This window comes from Clupea harengus, unplaced genomic scaffold, assembly GCF_900700415.2.
Source record: "Clupea harengus unplaced genomic scaffold, Ch_v2.0.2, whole genome shotgun sequence".
NCBI classification, from domain to species: Eukaryota; Metazoa; Chordata; class Actinopteri; order Clupeiformes; family Clupeidae; genus Clupea; species Clupea harengus.
This window is the reverse complement of record NW_024879578.1, coordinates 39,537-63,558: the sequence shown is the minus strand read 5'-3', so window position 1 is coordinate 63,558 and position 24,022 is coordinate 39,537. Positions and strand designations below refer to the sequence as shown.

Below are 24,022 nucleotides of genomic sequence, written 5' to 3'. Positions count from 1 at the left end.
ATTGAAGATCCAGTCTTAGGTTTGTCAGTCATGGCTTCAGGTTTATTCTTGAACAATGGCGGCCGACATTGTTGAGACAGAGACTTGAAGATTCACACCCCCTCACAGCGCTTCACCTCAGCATATCTGAATTATTCCTTCAGGGACAGTTAAATACACTGATATTAAGGGGTATTACCGTCTATTCAAATAGGCCATGGATACAAAGCTCTTAGTCCCGAACGGGGGGTTGGGGGGTGAGAGTCTTGTCTCACCTCACTCCTCAGGTCAACCCAAAGTACCTTCACCCAGGAATGTTTACATGCTAGTTAAATCAAAATAAAAGTAACAATTATAACTAGGTATAAGATACATTGAATTATTGACTATGGCATATCCTTATTAACTTAACATCTCAAATGGCCGGTCCCTTCAGACCAAAAGCCTGGAGTGAAATATTCCCAATAGGGCTGGGCAACGATAAAAATTTTTAATCGTGATTAATCGCATGATTTCCCTGATTAATCACGATTAATCGCATTAATCGCAAAATCCAATCATTCATTCAAAAGTAGTAGATTAGCGCACTTTTATTTTAAATGTTCTGCCATATGAACGAAAGTGCCATAACATTTGTTGTGCATTTGTAATGCAATTTCTGTGGTAACAGCTGACACATTGTACTTTCTTCATGGAGCAGCATAACCAGTCTAGTACCAAATGTCCCTGTTAGAGTGAGACACCAGAAAACACTTTCAGTGCAGTTTGTCAATTCCTAGAACTTGACACTTGTTTTAAATGTACTGCCATATGAACTAAAATGCCATAAAATCTGTTGTGCAAACAAACATTTAACATCAGCATTTGTATATAGTAGCAGTTAAATAAAATAAATACTTTGTGTAAATCTCAACTTAAACAATGTTATCAAAGCAAACACAAAACTAAAGCTTATTGCCACTGCCAGGGCATTAATGTTAGAGTGTGGTGAAGCACCAAAAAGGTGATTACATTTACGTAAACCAGAAAATGACAAACATAGAAGGAAGTTAGTCAAGGTGTATTTAATTGTAAAGACATTTTATATTTTCTAACATAGCTCTTCCCTTTGTACAGTCCTACAGTAGGCTATGAACGAGATTTACAGTTCAATCACATTAACTCAACCAACAGCAAACGTGGAGGGTAACATGGGTTTCATGTGTAAACGAACCAGCTATTAACAATGCGCCATGATTCAGAAACCCGTTGGCCTAATTTAATTGAGTAAACTACGTTGAGGACCTAATCCTGAAAACATCAGCCCTCTCCTCGGAGAGAAAGAGCTAAAAATAACCTAACTAGTGATGAACGACTCACAAAAGAATGAACCTGACAGCCACGACATGGAGCCGCACGCGTGTTAGGCTCACATTCATAGACATTCTCTGACTCACATTCACACTCATATCCCATTCTCATACTCATTTAACAAATGTACGCTTTGCTGAGATTGTTTGAAATATGTATTAATCATATGAAAAACGTATGCTTTGATGAAATTGCTGGAGCTATGTTTTATAATCATTTGAACCAATATATGCCTTTTACAATGATTGCAGAATGTCTGAATCATGCCTTATAATCATATGATAGTGTGTGTAATTGCTTGAGTGATGTTTAACAAATCTATATCTGCTGCCGATTGCTATGATCAAGAGTGAAAATTGCTTATTGTGTAAGGAAACATTTTCAGTGCAAATGCTTGTGAGGGAACAATGCTGATGTAAGCTGTGAATGTTCAAAGGGAAACTGTAAAATAGGTTAAGCACAGGAAGTGTAACCGTTGGGGCCCGCGAGAAGGGCGCAGGCTGTAAGCAGGTGTGAGCAGCCGACCTATAGATGAATCACACCCTCTGTTAGAGAAAACCCTGATATGACAAAAGTACATTGTGTGATGGAATGACCTTATAAGGAGAAGTTCGTGATGAAAAGATTGCAGCGGGTTGCAGTTAAAAGGCTGAGACCAATGCCTGTGGCTCAGCTCTTCTTTTTGCTGTGTGGTATATACACTGTTTTGCTGAACGCTTAAACGACTTGGGGACCAAGTCTTATTGCTTTTATTTCTTTCTTTTTAATTTCTTGTTGACTTGGGGACCAAGTCTTATTGTTCTTTTTCTTTATTTTAAATTCTTGTTGACCTTTTTGACATTAAATCTAAGGGTACTTTTTAAATACCACAAAACTCGCTTCTGCGTCAGTTAATGAAGTGAGTTAAGTTCCGCGTTTGAATCGCACCTCGCCTGACTACACCGGTCTGATGATCGACCTGTGATTAGGAAACGTCCGATACCTAAGAGAGGTGGGGACCTTTGGCACAGAGAAACCGGTCGACTGCGTGGAAAAGGTGAGTTGTCCCTCTCTTTCATTCTAAGAAGAGAGTACTTGAAGGTGATCTCAGTAGGCACACTGAGTGATACTTTATAGTATCTGGGCTGAAACAGTGAGGCTTGGAGCCATGATGTGACATGATTTCTCTGAACTAAGTTGTATTCTGATTTGCGTGGCAATAACCGTAGTAATTACTTGTGAGAGTGTATAAGCAACTCGGGCGTCGAAAAGCACACAATTTAATTATCTATAGGTGCCACGATTACGCACTTCTTAACACTAGCTAAAACTAACCCTAACCCAAAAAAGAACCAGAAAACACTTTCAGTGCAGTTTGTAGATTCCTAAAAATGTATGTTTTTTACTCCTCTGCACTAAACCAGTTGCTAAGGCACACCAGATTATTAACATTTTCAGATGATAAAGAGCAGGTGCACGTTGTAAAGCTGTCGCTTTTGCAGTCCTCTCCTTTTCATACAACTCGTGTATTCGCCGTGTAATGGTGTGTCTTGAGGGCATCTCGATACCTGCCGTCATTTGTTGCGATTCTCAAAATGTTTCTCAGACCGACGTCTTCCACAATACTAATCGGCCTGCAGTCTGTAGCTATCCACTTCGCTATGGCATTGGTTAGCTTCTCTTGCCTTTGTTTATCTATACTCCTCCCTGCATCTAAGGTAGTCTGCCGAAGCTGTGTGTTTGGTTGTATGATTTTCTGGCATCAACGGTGTGTTTAGCATGTAAATGATATTTAAGACTGGAAGTACTCCGGTGATAAGACAATTCATCTTGGCAGTGGTTACATATGACTTTGTTTCTGTCGATTCCGCCGTCTTTAAGAACCTTAAATTGAAAATGGCCATTTAAAATCTCCGTACTCTTCTCCATGTTTGTTAAACCGCCAATGACTTTCTTTTCCGTTTCCACAGCAATCAGCAGCAGACTTTTACAAAATAAAAGCCTGTCAGCAACAGACTTTTACAATAATAAAATAAATAATAAAACCTGCGTTAACGCGCGATAAAATAATTGTCGGCGTTAATTAATTGATGCGTTAACGCAAGATTAACGCGCTAATGTGCCCAGCCCTAATTCCCAAAGCCCATAAACACTTTGTTTTTCAGATGTAGTCCAAGTTTCAGTAAGATCCTGCAGTAATGCTTGTCCATGAAATAATAAAACACAGAGTATTGCACTCCCCTGGTATGCATGGTTTCTTAAAAGGATAACATATGGCATGATATGAGGAATCAGGAAAGTGGCCTGAGGACAGCGGTTTGCCTAACCTAAACCAAATTCATCATTGTTTCTGTTTAGTTTTTTAGAAGAACAGATACTATATGTGCAAGTTCAGTAAAGTAAAGGAGAAAATGCTCTGGCTATACTCATGCATAAAACAACACATTGGCATTGAGAACACAATGTAAAATAAACATCTACTTTGACAACTGAAAATGAAACCAGATGAAAGAAGGCCATCTATGTTGTGCCAGGATAAATTGCACTATGTTCACAACAAAACACAGGCCTTTCAGCGCTCTAGATAGAAAGGCAAACTGTATAGCACACACATAGAAACCACGGGCCCCTGGGCCTGGACATGTTAAAGCCCCCCCCCCCCTTTGCGAAAAAAAAATTGTGCACTCGCAAAACACGCACACACACACAAACACCATTAGGCGTATATATATATTTTACCAACAATGTGGATTTAACGGTCGAATTAGATACTTTGTTTACTCCGTAACATCCACCTTCTGTGCACTGTCCTGCTATTGTTTCTGACATTACATGTGACAGGGCAACAGCCGAGTGATTCTTTTCCAAATTGAAACTGATTAAGACCTACCTGAGCAGCATGGGGCAGGAGAGGCTGAATGGGCTGGCTATCCTGTCCATTGAAAGAGCAAATCATGCATCACCACTTTTATGTTTGAAAGGCGTCGTTCGGCAAGTGTACTGTGCCTCTGGCTGTGTTGTCAGCTTGTAGGTCTTGACGTTCAGATTCTGCGCCTAAACTAGCTATATCGTGTCGTCTCGTCACATGATCAAATACAGACTTGACATTGGCGAACAAGATACATATTACCCAGCAATCATCATTGCATATCTGTATATGACAAAAATAAGGGTGAGGTGAGGGTTGTCTGCCTTACAGTGGTATATGGGGGAGAGGGTTAACTGGAATAAGGAAAAGCACATCTGTACTTTCTTCCCTTTTATACAGTGTACATCATATATTGTTGTATATACATATATTGTTACCTTATCACCATGTCAACATTTGGACACGTCTTGTAGATGTTTCTCTAATAACAGGATGTGATGCTGGGATTGTTTTCCTGAGACACAAACTGTAACTCAGAGACAGATGTACACCTTCTAAGATGTCAGAGTTACCAAAACCACCAAGGGCTGGTCCCAGTCCTGGAGTGAACATGATTGGGGTTTTTTTTATATAAGGAAAATGTAGTACCTCGCCCTGTGAGTAAAAGGGCAAAGGTCTGAAAGAATTAAAACTAAAACCCATTGACCAGATGAGTACTACAGTGTATATGAATTAGCAAAACATTTTACTGACATGCTTTCTTAATCAGTCACAATTCAAACCATATAATGACTAAATCTCAAGAAAAGAAAATGTCTTTCATACTTTCTATGTGTTAACCGAATAAGCTCTCTACTGCTCTCTACTCTTTAAAGATTTCCTCCCTTCCTTTGTTGTTCCTTTTGCCATGGCAACAAATAATGCAGGTGCATCGTTGCAATCATTACTTTTTTTTGCAATATAACAGATTAGAATGATAATAAATACAAAAATTGTACTGTACTGACATTTACAGACATTAGACATTTCATAAATCATCATAAAATCTTTATCGGATTCACCAATCAAAGGTCAGGCAAAAAGATTTCCTTCAGTGAAGGAGTCAGTTGGGATGACAGACCAATCTTGACAAGTCAGCTGCTGTACTTCACTTGTGGAAAATAAGGACACTATTGAGCAAACGGTCATAATTATGTAGTGAATGTCTTCATATTCAGAGGGCTTACATACATCTCAGGGGATCTCTCTCATATGGAGAACCCAAGTCTGGTTGCTGTTAGCATGCTAGTTTGAGAGAGAAAACTATAATATTTATTTAACTAAACTAACCAAAAGCAGCTGGGGGTTGAACCTCTATGGCGCAGCCTAGCCTAACATTATGAGTGAAATAAGTAAGGAAACTTGGCCTTCTATAAGCACATGTAGGCCCACAGTGCAAATGACATTAAATTCAGTTGTTAATCTTACTTGTTGGCTATTTGGCATACCACCATCCTGGACAAATAACCATGGGTTTCATGCCTTCCTTCTGACACCTGGCGATCTGGTGGGGAGGAAAATATATATATATATATGCCTCCTCTGAAGGATAGCCCCAAATTTTGATGTAATATTTTGTACTATCCATTATCCTATAGGATGTCACTAAAGGCCTATCACTTCCAGCTCTGTTCCAAAGGCTCTTTGGTCACTCAGCTTGGCCATGGATAATTCTCAAATTTACATTACACATACCAAGTTATATTAAGTTGGCTATACAGTCTGGGTGATGTTCTGCTGAGCCAACCTCCAAATGTAACAAATTATGTCAGTGGATTCTGCTACTGGCTGTAAGAAGCCTGGACTGCTTACTAGATCAAACTGGAGAAGTCTGAAGTTGTTTGTTTTAAAGCAAACCTGAGTCATAAGCTGGCTGATCAAGGTTTAAACCTGCTGGCCCCGTTTAATAGACATTTACAGTCTAAGTTTAGTGTACCCCATTACCACAGCCAAGTCTTTAGATCAGAATGAGCAGCAGGATTACACATTCTTTCTTCATTGATGTCCACATCAATCCAGGATTGCTCCATTCAAACCCTGTTTTAACTCTTATGACACCTGAATCTTCTGACCTGCTGACCACTACCTTACTGTTTACAAAGACTGGACTCTGCTCATGCTCAGCGGCAGAGGTTTCAAGGAAAAGTCTCCCTCTACAGTAGTCTTTAGTAGCCTTGTCATTGGAGAACGAATTTGTTTTTGTATGTCTTTCTTTTGTGCATAAAAAAGAAAAAGAGAATTGTTGACAAATTCAAAACAATCTCAGCTCTATACCTGTCTGTGTAGAGCACCTTTGGTCTGTGTAGAGCCCCTTGAATGTGAGTTTACAGGGCCAGGTGTTAGGGTTAGTGTGTGTAGAGCACCTTGGTCTGTGTAGAGCACCTTGGTCTGTGTAGAGCACAGTGAATGTGGGTTTACACGGCCAGGTGTTAGGGTTAGTGTGTGTAGAGCACCTTGGTCTGTGTAGAGCCCCTTGAATGTGAGTTTACAGGGCCAGGTGTTAGGGTTAGTGTGTGTAGAGCACCTTGGTCTGTGTAGAGCCCCTTGAATGTGAGTTTACAGGGCCAGGTGTTAGGGTTAGTGTGTGTAGAGCATATTGGTCTGTGTAGAGTCCCTTGGTCTGTGTAGAGCCCCTTGAATGTGAGTTTACAGGGCAAGGTGTTAGGGTTAGTGTGTGTAGAGCACAGTGAATGTGGGTGTACAGGGCCAGGTGTTAGGGTTAGTGTGTGTAGAGCACAGTGAATGTGGGTTTACAGGGCCAGGTGTTAGGGTTAGTGTGTGTAGAGCACAGTGAATGTGGGTTTACAGGGCCAGGTGTTAGGGTTAGTGTGTGTAGAGCCCCTTGAATGTGAGTTTACAGGGCCAGGTGTTAGGGTTAGTGTGTGTAGAGCACCTTGGTCTGTGTAGAGCCCCTTGAATGTGAGTTTACAGGGCAAGGTGTTAGGGTTAGTGTGTGTAGACTATTATTGAGGCTCCAGATGCTTCTCAGCAGTGTACCATAGATAGTCTGGGTTCTGCACCCTGATGGCACAGGGTTCAAACAGGAGCAACGTTTTCTGTGGTGATACACTCACTCTCACTTTGACTGAAATATTGTATATTGGGGATATTCCTAGGTAATATACATTGTATAAATGTGCCTGCTAAACATAGACTCATCTCACACTTACTCTAGTTCATGTCCTTACGTTTAGGGATGCACCGATACCACTTTTTTACAAACCGATACGAGTACGAGTATTTTTATTTGTGTACTTGCCGATACCGAGTACCGATACCGATACTTCTTAGATTTGGTCTCCATGAAAGTGCAATTAATTTGGAGGCAGATTTTATTTTATCCTTTGCAGATTATGTCAAGCCTATAGTACAAAATTAACAGAAGGCTATCCCAAGCCAAAAATAAACAGAGCTTTCTGGTTTTAACACACAAAAAAAGCCTTCAAACAGACAATATCATCACATTAGACAAAATGCTAATATAACCAGATAAAGGCAATTCAATTTGCTGCATAGTTAACAACACAGTCTGCTTAACAAAAAGTGAACAGAACTATTACTGGATTAACACAAGAGCACATTTCAGTTACAAAAGCATCAGAAGAATCTCCTGCTCAAGTACACAAACAATCACTTAACCTATGTGGCACAGTCTTTCTCTCTACCTCTCTCTCTCTCTGTGTGTGCGTGCGCGTTTTTTTCTTTTGGAAGACGTCAGTTAAGATTGGTTGCTTCGGTCTTGCGCCACTAGCATCAGTGAACTCTGTGTACTTAGCACTATGGTGCATCTTCAGGTGTTTAATCAAATTGCTTGTGTTAAACAAAGTACTTTCCTTTCCGCCCCTCGACACCGTAGCAGTGCAAATCTTACACTGTGCCTTACTCCTGTCGTCGTCATTTATCCTAAAATGAGCCCAAACTTTTTGTGTCAGCATAGCCCGGCCAGTTTGATGCAGTGAAATACTGATGAGTGGTATCGATGCTTGGTATCGGCAATTCAAAAACGAGTACGAGTACGAGTATTTTAACGAAGTATCGGCACCGATACCGATACTGGTATCGGTATCGGTGCATCCCTAGTTTTAATGTATGTCACATAAAGATAGAACTTAGTAAAATGAAAAACAAAAAGGAAAATAAATAATGAACAAGAAACAAATCACAACAGTGATCAAAGGCTGATGATCCAATCAAGACCAAAACACGAATACAGCAGAACGTTATTGAATTGAAACAAGATCAGTAACAATATTGATCATACTAAATTTGGGAACATGGCTAATATATTACTGATATCAATAACACTAACGGTGACCTTGAGTCTCATCTCCCCTTGACATTGTACTGATCTGACAGCAGAGGAACGCTTAAGAGGGGAAAATGCAACAGCTTTTCTTTTCACACTATTTTACCCTTAGTAATTGTTCTACTCCACATAAGAAAAAGGGCACTTTAATATAGTTTTTTGGGCTCACATAAATCCCTAGTCTAGTGTGCACTAAAGACGTGATACATGAAAAAAAAATTGAGAAAAAAAGACCTCCACTTACGTGCACTCTATGGGCAGCCAGGAATTCACCCAAGTCCAAAATCTGCAGGTAATCTGGAGGTAAAGAAACTCCCAACTGCTCTACCAATGACCTTGTACCTGTGGTTTATATGCCTCTGGTAGTAATAATAACAGGAGCCGATACAAGTATGCTGCAGATGGTGCACCTACTTGTACTAGCATGTACTGTACAGCACTAGCAAAATATTAACTTTTAGTAACAACTCCAATGAATATGCTACAGTTCCATTACTGTTGAAGGTTCTGCACCATGAGCGGGCCCTTTGTGTCCAGTCTGGCTCTTCAGATGAAACAGTTATCATACCAGGAATGTTTCACTATCTGTCCGGTGCTACGGTTAAGGGTGATTCTGTTCTTTCTGTTGCTGTGAAATGTCATTAAGGATTAGGTGACCCCTCGCCATTTACATCTTTAAATCTCCTTTCTGTTTTATTATTCTTGATGGTTTGGTCTGCCTGTTGGCTACATTCAGGTTTAGGTCGCCTGTGAAATGAAATGTTTTATTATAATCTAGTGTTTGTAAAAGTGTATAATAAAATATGAGTATGACTCACACTCTTAGACTACATAGAGCTGTTAAATGGCAAATAGTATGGCCACTCTGGCAATATCAGAAATGGCTATGCACACAAACACACACACTCATACAGAGCTCTACTGGATAGGTAAAGAGGATTATTTTGAGAGCATAGGTCTTGCGGCAGGGCAAATTTAATATTTTAAGAGCTTTATTAGAATTTCAGTTAGGGGTCAGCTCTGATCTCCTGTTTATCTGCTCTTTCTGTGACTTTCTCCTGCTGTCTTACCTTAGTTTGTCAGAGTATTTGAAATTTTGAAACACTACCATTACGACCATAAAATAGTCTTTAGATATTCCAGATCTTTGTATATTCAACAAGCAACAAGCAACAAACTTGAACCCGGTCATTGTGTGGAGCTGATTCACGTGCTGGTAAACAATTAAACAAGTTCAAGTCACTTATGCTTGCCTACAGAGTGATTGCTGGTTCTGCTCCCACCTACCTAAATGCTCTTGTAAGAGCAAATGTTACACCCAGGGCGCTGCGCTCGTCTAGTGAGCGTCGTTTGGCACTGCCGTCTGTGCAAGCACGGCAATCCAGACTATTCTCATTTGTAGTTCCACGTTGGTGGAACGAACTGCCTAGTACTACCAGAGCAGGGGCGTCCCTCTCTACCTTCAAGAAGCTTTTGAAGACCCAACTCTTCAGAGAGCACCTCCCTTCCTAACTGGCACCTTGACTAGCGCTTAACTTGCAATTCAGCAGTTACATTCCTGCACTTCTTTTTCCTTTCTAGGTCATTTTTCTAATGCTTATGTAAAGTAGTATTTATTGTTACACCATGTTTTTTATTGCTCTTAGCTTGACTGTTCTCTCCCTTGTACGTCGCTTTGGACAAAAGCATCTGCTAAATGACTAAATGTAAATGTAAATTTACCACCATTCATCATACTTTAATTCTCCATTCATACTTAAATACATCATGGTGCATCTCATGTTGTGGCTATATCCATTCTGTCCAGTGCATTTGTGATGGGTGCTGGAGCTCATCAGGTAACTCTTCTGAACAGTCCAGGTAAGTAAAAAATATGTGTGGTTAGCTTATGAGTGACAATGAATGATGCTAATGATTAAATGGCTACTTGTGGGATGTGTAAGACATAATAGTTACAAATAAAAATAATTATTATCATTAATACTGTGACTGATGCAATACACTTTTGACTGCTAAGCTACTAACACCTTTGCACATGGGCCAGGGGTCAAAGCAGAGAAATGAAAAGGTTCTGGTTCTTTATAGACGCCTGAACCCCTAGCTTTTTATAGTGAAAGGCTGTATTTTTCCACGATGCAACTGTGGGACACACAGTATTATGCAGAGGATCAGTTCTGTTTCATTTATGTACAATTTTCCTTAATGCGATTGTGATTATTTAAAAGCAGTTCTACAATAATATACAGATTTCACACAAACAGTGTAGAATAGAGAACCTTAGAGCCATTTAATGGATGACTTTGCAATCCACCTTTAAATATTTTAAACTTGTTTTGCTAGGAGAGAGAAGAGCAGGGGACGAGCTTTGAAGGTGAAAGAGAGCAGGTCAGAGAGGTGCATGAAGACGTACAGATACAGGAAGCATCAGCTGACGTGGCTCTTGATTTAGGTGATAAGGATTCTGGGCCTAAACAACTGAAGCTGCCACAGTACCCTCTAGATCAGGGGTCCCCAACCTTTTTTGCACCACGGACCGGTTTAATGTAGGCATTATTTTCACGGACCGGCAGATAAATACAGCAAAAATAAAATAACGCGACCGGCATAAAAACGAATGTTAAGTGCATGAAAAATACAACTCACCATTGTACTGACTTGTACTTTATCCTATAAAGCAGTGGTTCTCAAAGTGGGGGGCGGGGGGCGCGCAATGTCACAGACGGAGAAAAAAAGTTCTTAAGGGCTTAACCCTCTGAAGTCCACGCTCCCTGTGCAGGGATATGGTGGTTTTTATGGGGAATTGCTTTTAAAGCTCAGCCAGTTTTTGTCGGAGAGACATAGAAATTACACCCCCAGAAACCTTGAACCCTTTTCTTTTCAAATTTACGCAGTTTGAAACAAATATATAAATAAGCACTTTGTAAGGAGAATAGGACTAGTCTCTTGCACTTTTCAGTCTCTGAGTGAGGTTTCAGCTCCTAACGACCCGCCCATTAGCAAATGACAGCTATTCATATGATAAGGGTATGGTAATTCAGTGATCTCTATTGGGCCATGGTGTGTCAAGAAATCCTGTGGGGGGTACGGGCCACAAAGACATTCCAGGGCCATTAGGTAAGGGCCATTGTTCTTGTCTGAGGTGTCCCAGGTGTGTTTACACCTAACTCATCAATATGCATTTGTAGGGACACTAGTTTTGAAAAGGTACAGGTCACTCTAAAATTATAAATATATAGTAGTGAAACCACACACACTTTCTAAATGCTAAACTCACCTTTGTAAAACTAACACTTATGTTTACAAAGTTCAGAGTTCAAAAGCCTTGCTCCAAAATCTTTACAATGTATTTTTTGTACAAAGTCTGAGCACCTCTGAAAGTATGTTTTTGGAAGGGTTTGTTTAGATTTGATTTAAATTCAATCTTTTTTTACTACATTCCTTTCATTCCCATGTTATTATTGCTGAGGTATTCTAGAATATAATCATACATGCCACTTTTGCCTCAATGTTTTTAGTTAGGTGAAATAAACTAAAATATCAAGGCATGGCAGACTACCTAAGAGAGTGAAAAACAGGCTCGGACTCAGTAGTGTTAATTTGTGAGAAACCGTGGTGATTGCGTTCATGTCAATTCTACAGACATCCTTAAATAATTATGAAAATAAAAAATATGAGAATATTTTAATCATTAACAATTACGTTTCTCATTTAAATTCATGATTCTAAGAGGCATCGTAATGTTCTAAAAAAGCACTACACGAACACTGCAAATGTAACTGAATGAATAAATAAGCATTAAACTCAATCGCGTGGATATAGCCATATTGGAATAGAATGGACACATCTACATTCTGCAACAGTATACCTCCACTTCTGCACTGGTGAAGTTAGGTCCGCTTTGACATGATTTTGATCAGTCTGAAGTTGATTTCGCGTTGCTGTGGAGTCTGTGGATGGTGCACACGTCTCTTCAGGCCTTTTCCCCTTCGCAAAGAAGCTCTCCAAGGACGTTTGTTTCTTACTAATTTTCGCTAGTTTGCTGGTTTATTTTTTGAGTAACGTATCACGTGACCGAGACAAGCGTCTTGACGTGTCAAGAGGCACAGGCGAATGTTACGTCGGGGAAAATCCGATCGTTTTTCAAAATAAAACACCTTTCAGACTCTAATAATTAATACAACGGAAATTATATAAATTATGTATTCTTTCTTTGCGGCCCGGTAGGAAATGCCTCACGGACTGGTACCGGGCCGCGGCCCGGTGGTTGGGGACCACTGCTCTAGATCATCGGTTCCCAAACTGGGGTACGCGTACCCCTGGGGGTACGCGAAGTGGTTCAGGAGGTACGCGGGGAGAACATTTCCGCGATAACAGAAAACGGAAGGAATTCGCAGAATGTACCGTTTGAAACAGAATTGCAACTTTCAGACGGAAACATCATTTTGTGCATCAAAATCGCCCAAATTCCCCTGTATTTTGCCCTTCAAGGCTGTATTTCTTTCTTATAAACACAACAACGATCGCAACGATGAACAAGCATTAATTAGAAAACAAAACCACTGAGAAAATGTCACGTCTGTGCTGAACTCCGCTCCGGCCACGCCCCACTATTCAACACAGACCTCCGTAGCCTGTCAAATGAATTCGCTCATCTCCCCAATCGCAAATATGTAGCTGGAGATTAAATGTCTGAAGGGGTACGGGACTGTAAAAAGTTTGGGAACCACTGCTCTAGATCAATTTGGCACACAAAAGAGAGCCTTTCAGCAAAACTGGTTTCAGAGCTTTGTTTGAATGGAATACTCCTTGAGAAAGAATGCTGCCTTCTGCTTTGCATGTAGGTGTTTGGCAAGAAATTAAAGCAAAATGAATTTGTGAATGGTGGGGTCAAAAACTGGAAAAAGGCACTGAGCATGTTTCAAAAGCATGAGAACACACAATGCCAATGATAGTGTTGTTCAGAAGAAATAACTGCAGCTGTTGCTAGAGAAATGAGGGAGTCAAAGATGTATGCATTAGATAGGTGGCTCCGATACCTCGCAAATTCTCTGATGTATTTTTCAGTTACAATAATGTTTTTTTTTTTTTTTTACATTGTAGTATCTATTTCTCAGTAACTTAAAAAAAAAAAAATGTAAAAGTCCACCCGCTGTCCATGTCTGTGGTCAGCCAGTGGCAACCCACCAGTCCAACCCATTAAGATGTTGACTCTGGGAATAGATTGAACAAAGCTTTGAATTTGTATGAATACTTTTGATACTCTCTACATGGATTGTGAGTTTGTTTGTGTGTCTGTCCAGTGTTAGAAAAACATAATTAATTCCAAGCCATTTATTTCCTGCAGCAAAAATGAAGGTCTCGCCTATGGAGCGGAGTAGTTATGGCAGACATGACAACCACCAGTCATCTCTGCTGTTAAGCAAAGTATTCACTAGCAAGCAATCAACTGTAATCAACAAGAAACTTTTACAGTAATTTTAAAGTGTAGGTCTTTTTTCCTATTAATCCACACATCTCCAAGTCTCAATATGCTGGGTCATCAAAATTGTCAGGGTTAATCCAGAAGCATTTTTTATTTTTGACAACAAAGAAACTATGAAAAGTACCTTTAACTAAGTGCAAGGTTACACCACTGGCAACAATTACATAAGTACACCAGTATTAGGTTCAATGCAAAAAAACATAAACAATTGATGCAATTTCAACCACTGTAGACCTATTAAAATAAAGTAAATTGGGGATAGTCCAGTCACAGGTAATAGAGGAACTCATCCAAGTTATGGTTTGGCTCGCGGTGGATGCTTTGGCCCACCAGGAAGGCCAGTTTGTGGGCATACTGGCAGGGGGCTGGCACTCGAACGACGCCCTTTTGAGTGGGAGAGTCAGTCAGTAAGACAAGCAATGGAGAAGGACTTGTGCAACAATAATAGAGTTGTTCTCTTACCATTAAGTCAAATCAAACAGCTAGATGCACACAGCCATCATTTTCTACAATAACTTTCATCTGTGCATTTAAACTGTTCGTCTCTGCAAGCTTGATGGGCCATGCCACAACCTCTTTCTTTATAAAGTGTGTGTGTGTGTGTGTGTCCATTACCTGCCAGTTGTAGTAGAGGTGGCACAGCTTGTAGGTGAGCCTCTGCATGTGGTCGGGCTTGAGGCCGCTGCTGTCGTACACCACGTTGTAGTGAGTGGGAGAGACGCTGCCCATACGCACAGCCTGACTCACGATGAAGAAGTCATACCTGAAGAGGAAGGCAGAGACACATATTTCACACTAAACAACATCAAAGGCACGCAGTGGGAAAAAACACAGTAGATGCTCTAATACACATGGAAAGTTAAGGTTCTCTGCATGACCAAAACCAATGCCAGACAGGGCAACCAATTCAATGTAAGAAATCAAACAGGCGTGTAGGGGAGAACACTTTGCACCGAGGCCTACATTGGGCCTTTATGCATCTATAGATTGAAAACACGTATGGCGTACCACTCGGGGCGCGTGATGTCGGTGTCGATGACCGTGCCGGGCGGAGGGTTGGCCAGCTTGCCGTCCATGCGTGCGAAGAAACGAGAGCAGATCCACTTCTTCACCACCACCACCGTCAGCTTGGGCCTGCAGGACCGCGACATCAACCAATAAGACACCACAACACACAACACACAACCCTATTAGTACGCAGTTAGTTATTACTACATTAGGAAACAGCTCCAATCGCCTGCTACTAATCCTAACGGCAAGAGGCTAATGTAACCACACCAGAGTTTCCTTGGTCGTGCTGCTGATCATGTCATTTGATAGCCTGTGTGTGGCCCACATCTGTAGTGAACACTAATTCACCGAGGAACATTCAGGTTGTCAAGCTCACATCATAACCCACTTCTGACCGGTGTTTTAAGACGAAGAGGGCATGGCTGAGTTGTACGTGTACGTCCTGAAGCAGCTGTTGGCGCATGCCCACTGAAGTGGAACGAAATATAGCACTGAGGGCCACATTAAGTGTGAAGTGTGTGTGTGTGTGTGTGTGTGTGTGTGTGTGTGTGTGTGTGTGTGTGTGTGTGTGTGTGTGTGTATGTGTATAGAGATCGTACGCATAATCCTGGCTCAGGGCCTTGATGGATTCCATGATCTGAGCCAGCTCGTAGTTGACCACCGTCTGCAGCATGCCGTCCCCTACTCCGTCGCGATACACGATGATGCGAGACGGCAGGCAGCCGTTGTGCTTGTACCACGCCTTCAGGGCAGCTGAGAGACAGAGAGAAAAGGAGCCATTCTTTAGAAATGAATTCAAAGCTGAGAGATCTCACCAGCACATCCAAACATCCCAACACACAGGTGCACCACCGACAGGAAACTTCAGAAGCTTACTACTGCATCCTTACTACACCCCCTGAACCTAAAGGAAATGTGGTTTCAAATGTGACCATGCTAAATTCCTAGCTTCAGCATTATCACCATAACTGTCTGAGGAACATCTCCTTATCGAAACTGCAGACTCAAGAGTCTAAACTTACCGTGCAGTGCCTCCTTCAAGCTATCAATAATCTCCTGTCCACGGTTCTGCAACACACACTTGGAGAACCATCTGGAAAATCGAGAGGTGAACATCTCAGTTAACACTAGATATGGCCAAACCATTCAGTGATTCACACGTCCTATTGAATTGTGTTTTTGTAATTTGAGTATATAATGGATCAATGAGCCTGGACAGAACAATACATAAACCTTCTACATGAAAGTCTTTCACTTTACTACCCCATTTAGACTGCCAGATCAACACAATATCTGACACACATCTTAGTGTAAAGAACTGTAACCAAGGAATGCTGTTTGATTAACAGTGACAAATCTCTCAATCTGTCTGTTTAATTGACTGATTAATTGTTTCACTGATGACCTGTGTTGCCAGTCAGCAACATCAGTGTGTGTGTGTGTGTGTGTGTGTGTGTGTGTGTGTGTGTAGGTATTTGCATTAGGGTGCACCTGGACATGCTCTGGTTGAGACTGGCCACCAGAGCCCCGATGGATCTCTTCCCGGCCAGTGTGTCGTGGTAGAAATCAATCCCCACCACCATCAGCTGCTTCAGCTGGGGGGCACAGCAGAGCAGAGGGACACGACACAAGACAGGACTGAGTGAGCTTGGTGGCGTGACAAAAACACCCTAAGTGTGTGTATATAAAACACATATCATGCCCTCTTTGTGCCTTTGCCTCTCAGTGTGTTTATGCAAGTATGCAACATGCTATAAATGAGAATTCACACTGATCAATGCCTTTGCATGCAAATCTGTGTGTGTGAGTGGGCCGGCGCGTGTGTGTGTGTATGTGAGTGAGTCGTGCATGCGTGTGTGTGTGTGTGAGTTGTGCGCATGCGTGCAAATGTGTGAGTGCGAGTGCGTATTTCATTGGTATGTCCACACTTCACAGTTCTTCTCCCATCTTGCAGTTCATCTGCAGGGCGATCTTGGTGGCGACGGTCATGAGGGCCTGCGGGCGGCTGAGGGTGTGCGCCACCACACACTGGCTGGGCGTGAGGCACTCCACACACAGCTGCTTCTTCACACAGTCGTACTTATCCTTGCGGTTAGACGAGAGGACCACCACCACCACCTACACACCACAGGTCACAAACAGAACAAAGACAGACATTTTAAAAGTAAATACATGAAACACAAGTTCATAAGAACCCAAAATCCTGCTGTCATCAGCAGCAGGTACACTGGCACTACCACCATCAACTTCAGGGCAATGGGCAACTTCACCCAAACCACGTTCCTCACATTCACGCACTAGACTCCATTACCCAATTCAAAACTGCTCTTAAACGTATCTTTTTAAACTAGCATTCCCACTCGACCTGCATTTTATTTCACAGTAACGGTTTAACTTGCTGAGCTATACATCTGTTGCTTACGGCATACATCTGTTGCTTACTATTGACTATAGAATGTTTTATTACTGATATTATGCTGTTAGGTGACCTTAAGTGCAATGAAAGGCACCATTACATAACATGGATTATCATCATTATTAAACATAAGAAAATTCACACCACAAAATTCAATAAACCATATGATCAATACTTACTATTTACACAGTAATGAAAAGGATCTAGAGATTGTAAATTCACTGGGTGCTTCAGGTTCTCAGGCCATGAGAAACCCTGAAAGACAGTGGTGTGCATGTGTGTGTGTGTGTGTATGAGAATAAGGTTTCATACCATCTGGGTTCCTGGGGCAACATTCTGCTGGAGAGCTCACAGCAGGGAATCCTGGCGATCTTCATACTCAATCCTGATCAGCGTGGCCAGAACATCATGTAAAAGGCTTCGGTTACTGACCACTATACCACACAGCTCCTTCAGAGTGCTACTTACCTCTAAACACCCTGATATATATACTAACACATGCTATAGCTCAATAATGATACTCGACAAACACACTCAAGAAATAAAATAGTATAGACGTACAGTGTCAAACCATGGTACAGTTACAGTAAGCAGCGATACATTTACATTTTATGTGTTGGCATTCTGGCCCATACACTGGTCAGTAAACTAGTAGACCCCTCTGTAATGCATAGGTGTGTGTGTGTGTGTGTGTGTGTGTGTGTGTGTATTCTTACATTGTGGCTCGTGCCATGCGCATGGGTCCTGCCACCATGTTGAGCGTATGCAGGAGCGACTGGGCCACGTCTGCGTTGCGGCGGGTGAACAGCATGAGCCAGTTGTCCATGGGCATGCAGCTGATCAGCTGCCACGCATCACCTTGGACCAGTCGGCCGCCCACGGAGCGTACTCATACTACAGCACACATGGACACCGCCACACGGAGAGAGAGAGAACGGGATAGACAGGGAGAAACACAAGGGATAGATAGAGTGTGATAGACAGGGAGAAACACAAGGGATAGATAGAATGTGATAGACAGGGAGAAACACAAGGGATACAAATGGCAAAAGTCAGAAATGAACGCAGTGAAATAGCTAGAGCTTAGAGCTACAGCTTTCAAAAAACTAGGATAACAGGGCAGAGTGGAACGTTAAAGCCAACACCATGTCACTTTTAAAGGTATGCTTTTAAAGGCGATTAGCTTTAGTATTATCTCCAAATTCATTTGGATGGTTTACGGTCATGCAAAGGACAGATCAACGCGTGTTGTTCCCACCGGCCATCCAGGATATGCACCATGTAGTTATCTGTGCCCGGCTGAAACACCCCACAAATGTGTAACAAAAGCTTTCGGACAACATTGCCAGCTATATAGCCAGAAGACATCAGTTAGCAAGCTTTTCTCAGTGCCAACTGGGCTGCTGGTGGTGTTTGTGAGGCTTTTTTGCAAAGCTTTCAGGTAGTTAACTTTAGACCAAAACTCTTTAAAAAAAACTGCTTTAAATGCACACAAGTGAAAGGAACAACTTTGTCCATCACAAGAACTAAGATATGAGTTTGACGGGTTAAACTAAGCCGTCTAACATCTGACAACTATCAAGTCATCCACAAAAGTGTATTGGCATGGTGTGTGCGCATGTGTGTGCGCGTCTGCCGTCCTCACAGTTCTGCTCCCCTGGACAATCCTCTCTGCGGGGAGCACGCGCCCCTTCAGGCTCAGGAGTTTGTCCTCGAAGCTCAGACCCCACGGAGTCAGCTCATTCTGTGCCTGTGAGCTCCTGAAAAACCACACACACACACACACACACACACACGAATCCCTGACCAGACAGACAAGGTATCAGTTAATATACCCATCAAGTAAATATCAACAGAAACACACAGCCACGCATGCACACTATCTTTACCCTTCTAATATTAACTGAAGTATGTGTGCTCATAAAATATAGTCCGAGGAGTCAACATAATCATTCAGTGAAATCGGTCCTCGTATTCCGGCTGTTATCCGAGACGTCTCAGTATGTCATACCACTGGACCGTTGAGATGTGAACGGTATGACTGATTTTGGGATGACAGTGGGCGTCTCTTACTTCTGGATCTTTCCGACGAAGCTGTTCAGCCGACTCTCCCTCTGGTCAGGGGTCAGTCTGGTGTGTGTGGAGAGGTCCTTCATGATGTTGAAGTCATTCCGCATCTTATCAGTCAGGCCTTAGGAGGGGGAACACAAACACACCACACAACTGCACCAACTAGACGGACACCGCATCAAATCATATCCATTGACACAAAATGGACAGACACAGGCTAGATTATTCACCTCATTTCTCCTCGTAAAAACACTCAGAAACTTCATGTAAGACCATTCTATGACTTCAAAATGGAGTAAGGTCATGTAAGTTCATTAGGCTGTGGTACTATTGCCAGGGAATCATGTGTTTCAGTTTTTCCCAATACATCTGCCATATCCGTGCTAACCTGAGCGGCCCTGCACTCTGTGATCTCACCTGTCAGAAAGCAGATCTCTGGGATGAGGAGAGCGGGGCCTGGGGGAGGGGCTCCAGCCGGTCCCCTCTTCTTCACCCTACTGATGAGCAGAACCTGATTCCCATCTACGATGTCCAGATTGTATTGCTGTTGGGGAGGAGAGAGATGGCGCGACAGTTGGAGGGAGAGAAAGGAGATGAGAGGAGAAAGGAGAGAGATTGTTTTCCGCCTGGAGAATTTCTCCATCAGGCATGCAAGGTTCCTGTGCTTCCTCGCCTGTTTCAGGCTTCGACCTCCGGAGGTACTTTGTATGTGTAACTGGGCATCGGAACCGGCCTAGCTGTTGTTATTCGGGCGTCATTGACGCTGCCGGTTTCCGTGAGTAGCTTGTGTGGTTGCCAGTTTTGTGACCTATCCTCGTTAGTCACATTGGCAGTTTACCAATGGTTGCCAGACATTGTGTTAAGAGCATTATGAAATCTAGATACTGTCGTCGTTTTGAGCTTATTCTTCATAACCTGGAATTTCAGAACAAATTTAAATGGAAGACAGTGAATGAATAAACGCTGTGTCTCATTTTTAGGTATGTAAAACTCTATAGCCTATCTTTCATTTTCATGTTCATTTGTTTTCAAGACGAAGGCTCATGGTGTCTGAGTAATGCAAAGACTAAGTGTCACAATCTGAGCCGGATCCATGTTTTCTATGTCATGTGCCCCATGTCTTGTGTGCTCTCTCTCTCTCTCTCTCTCTCTCTCTCTCTCCCCGCTTCAGGTTTGCCTTGCCCTGAGGGCACACTCAGACGTGAGCGTTGCAATGCGTTGATCCAGCGGATGGCGGAGGAGGAGTCTGGCGCATTAGGCCGCAATGTGAAGCACGAAAAGTCCTTTAGAAAATGAATCCCGCTCCACAGGCGTGCATCTACACAATATTTAGTTCATAAAAAAGAAAGAGTCGTGCTTAGCTACCAAAAAAAAGTACATTTTTGGTGCGTCTATGTTTTATGCCGAACTAGTTTCTTCAGAGCGTAATAGGATCTTGGTCACGAGTGGTGGCACTTTTCGACACGTGATCATGCTACACCAATAAGGTAGCTGCTTTTTGTCAACAGAGTTGCAAGATGGCGTCCACCATGCCTTCATCGAGCAGTACGGAAGACGAAGAAAATACACCGGAATGTCTTAATAAATCAAAAAACAAACATTGCTTTATGCCTATTACTTCAGTCAAGCACGAGGAGGTACATTATTTCACCACTACACGATGGAATACATACAGGACAAGCCTACAAACGTGGCTCGGGTTGGAGGGTGAGTCTCGAGACATGGCTGAGAACTTCAAACACTGTGTTGATGTGGAGTTTGAAAATATTCCCGAGGATGCTGGCTTCCATCACACATGCTACCGTAGATTAGATTAGATTAGATTAGATTAGAAAAAATCCATCGCAAAGGTGGAAAGACGTCTCGCACGTGAGAGACAAGAAGCGACGGAAGACCACGAGGCCATTCCATCGACTTCTAGGGGCACGAGTAGGGGCGGGAATTTGTTTATGTCCTAGCTGTGACAACGCGATTACAGGTGGCAAAATGGCATCACGGTCATCTGGAGAGTTTAAAACGATACTAAACGACGGGAAATCTACTGTATGGAGATATTTCTGCTTAGTAGTCCATGCGGATTCTAATTAGGCTGTTGGATATGTCCAATGTAAGAAGTGTGAAGTTTTAATGAAATATGATTGATGCAATCCTCTTTCTCCACAACAACATGGATTAAACCTCAATGGTTGGACCATGTAGATAGTTTTATAACGAACGTTGGCGTGCAAGAAAAAAAAGATCTTCAATGGGAAGACTTGTCTGTTGTGCCTCCTTTGGTGTAGCATATAAAGTGAGTTTTTTTCAGGCATAGCGTGTGTAATGTGTATTTCATTCCGTTTGTTAACCATTCCTGCTGTCTGTCTGACCGTAGTTGGAGATTGCAGGGGAGACTCAGTTCAATGCTACAGGGCCGAAGTAGCCTATTACATGTTCTTAACTTCGGGGTTAATTCCCTTTCCTTTCTGTCTGCTGCTGGTTAGTAAATAAATGCCCACTGTATTCTTTCTGAGGATTTATTCTTCACACACTGGTTAGCATTGTTACAGCACATACGTTTTTAGCTTATGTTGCTAGCTACATCCAAACTATTCTTAAGCATCACCGGTCTCTCTCTCTAGCTCTACCACATCAACCCTGTACGTGCTGCTCTTAAAGGAGCCGCACCATTTTACAACACGTTCTTGCAATGTGAATCATTTAATTTAAATATGCTTATTGGCCTTCTTGTGCACGCTTGTGCGTTTGACAGCTCTTGTTTGTGTGAGCGAGCATTTATCTGTTGATGCCCGAGTTTAATAAAGCCAGGCTACACTGTAAAAAATATCCACTGGGTTCAACTTAAAAACATAAGTTTAGCAGCTGCCTTAAAGTGTCAAGTAAAATCAAATTGGATTTAAGAATTGTTTCAAATCATTATTTTGAGTCGTTTCGGTTTGGATTGTTCTCTGTAGGTCAACATGCCTGCATATTACTTGTTGCTTCAACTTTGCAATGTAAGTTCACTAGTAGTTATAACTTATTACCATGCATCCTGTTCATTTGTCCTAATTAGTGGTTCCAACTTAATTATTTGAATACAAGGACACTTGACATTACTTTTCTAGTTAGGATTACCTAAAATTATGTATTGTTTTAACTTAATATCCACTGGGTTCAACTTAAAAACGTAAGTTCAGCAGCTGCCTTAAAGTCTCAAGTAAAATCAAATAGGATTTAAGAAACGTGATGCGTCTCCATATGCCGCAATAGTTTCGACGGCTTTATGGCTTCAGTTGACAGTAATGTTGAACACACGAAACACATTGGTACCTCCTCTCCTGCTCTGTCTGTCGTCACTGTAAATCCGTATTTGATGTATTCCTCATTGTGTTTTCTTTTTCTTTTTTGAATTTGTTTCCCTGTATCCTGTGAAGGTGTAGCTTTGGTGGAAGCCTGTCCCTCTGTCGTGGCAGCCTGTCCCTCTGTCACTCTCCTCACTAAAAACCGATCCATTGGTGCTTCTGACCAGCTAACTCGACGCTAGAACGAAATGTTAGCTAAGGACAGTAGATAACTTCAGTCCTTCACCAAAAGTATTACTTTTTCGACTAAACTTCAAAAGTACACGTAGGCTATGCAGATGCTTGTCAACTTTGCGCGCGAGACTGTACGTTATGAATAATATGCGCGTGACGTTAGGGACGCAATGCATTAACATTAGCAAAGCACAGACTACCATAGAATGGATAGGTGCAAGGCTACATTCTGGCAGCGTGAATCTCCTTTATATTATTATCAGCTTGTTTTATTTTTCACGATATTCAAGAGTAATCTGGAAATGTGTTGAAATATCAAAGCGAATTTATAAAAAATAAAAAAATAAATGGTGAACTGATAAACATAGGCTCATCATGTCGCGGACCCCCTGCGATGCTGTCGCGGACCACCAGGGGGCCGCGGACCCCTAGTTGAAAACCCCTGTCTTAAGCCGTGCACTCTGGCAGTGGCTTGGTCTGGTTTGATCTCCATAACCACTCTCTGTAGAAACTCAAAGGAATACTTCATGGCTCGTGGGTACTCAAGATTCACACAGTAGATAATACCCAGAAGCATGGCAAAGCTGCATGGCACATCGTTGATGTTGTGTAGCACAATGGTCTCCTCGACCACAACTGCCACATTGAAGATCTCGCGTGGAAAGGCATCCTGTTTCTCACCCTCATAGCCTATCAGTAGGCCAATTTGCATCCCCTTCATGGCTGCACCCAGATTCTCACCATGAGCCTTGAAAAGCAGAAAGAGTGTGTGAGTCTTTCCGTCTACAAGTACATATGTTTTACAAGGCTAATTCAAATTTCAGTCATCATACTCAGCCAGAACAATGCATATCTATCACAGTCTCTCTATTAATCAAATGTCTCTTTAAATGAATAAAATACTTTGTGATATTGGTTGGTACTGAAAAAGTACAAAGTTCACAGCGAAGTTTAGCAACTAGACTGGTTACTTTTTTGTGGTCCTTTAGATGTTGTGCAAATTCTA

At 42.0% G+C, this 24,022-nt stretch overlaps 1 pseudogene; it reads right to left on the bottom strand.

Annotated features, from left to right (window-relative positions):
* Positions 1 to 14,271: 14,271 nt before the first annotated feature.
* LOC122129001 lies at positions 14,272 to 23,737 on the bottom strand (annotated as a pseudogene).
* Between the last annotated feature and the right edge of the window lie 285 nt (positions 23,738 to 24,022).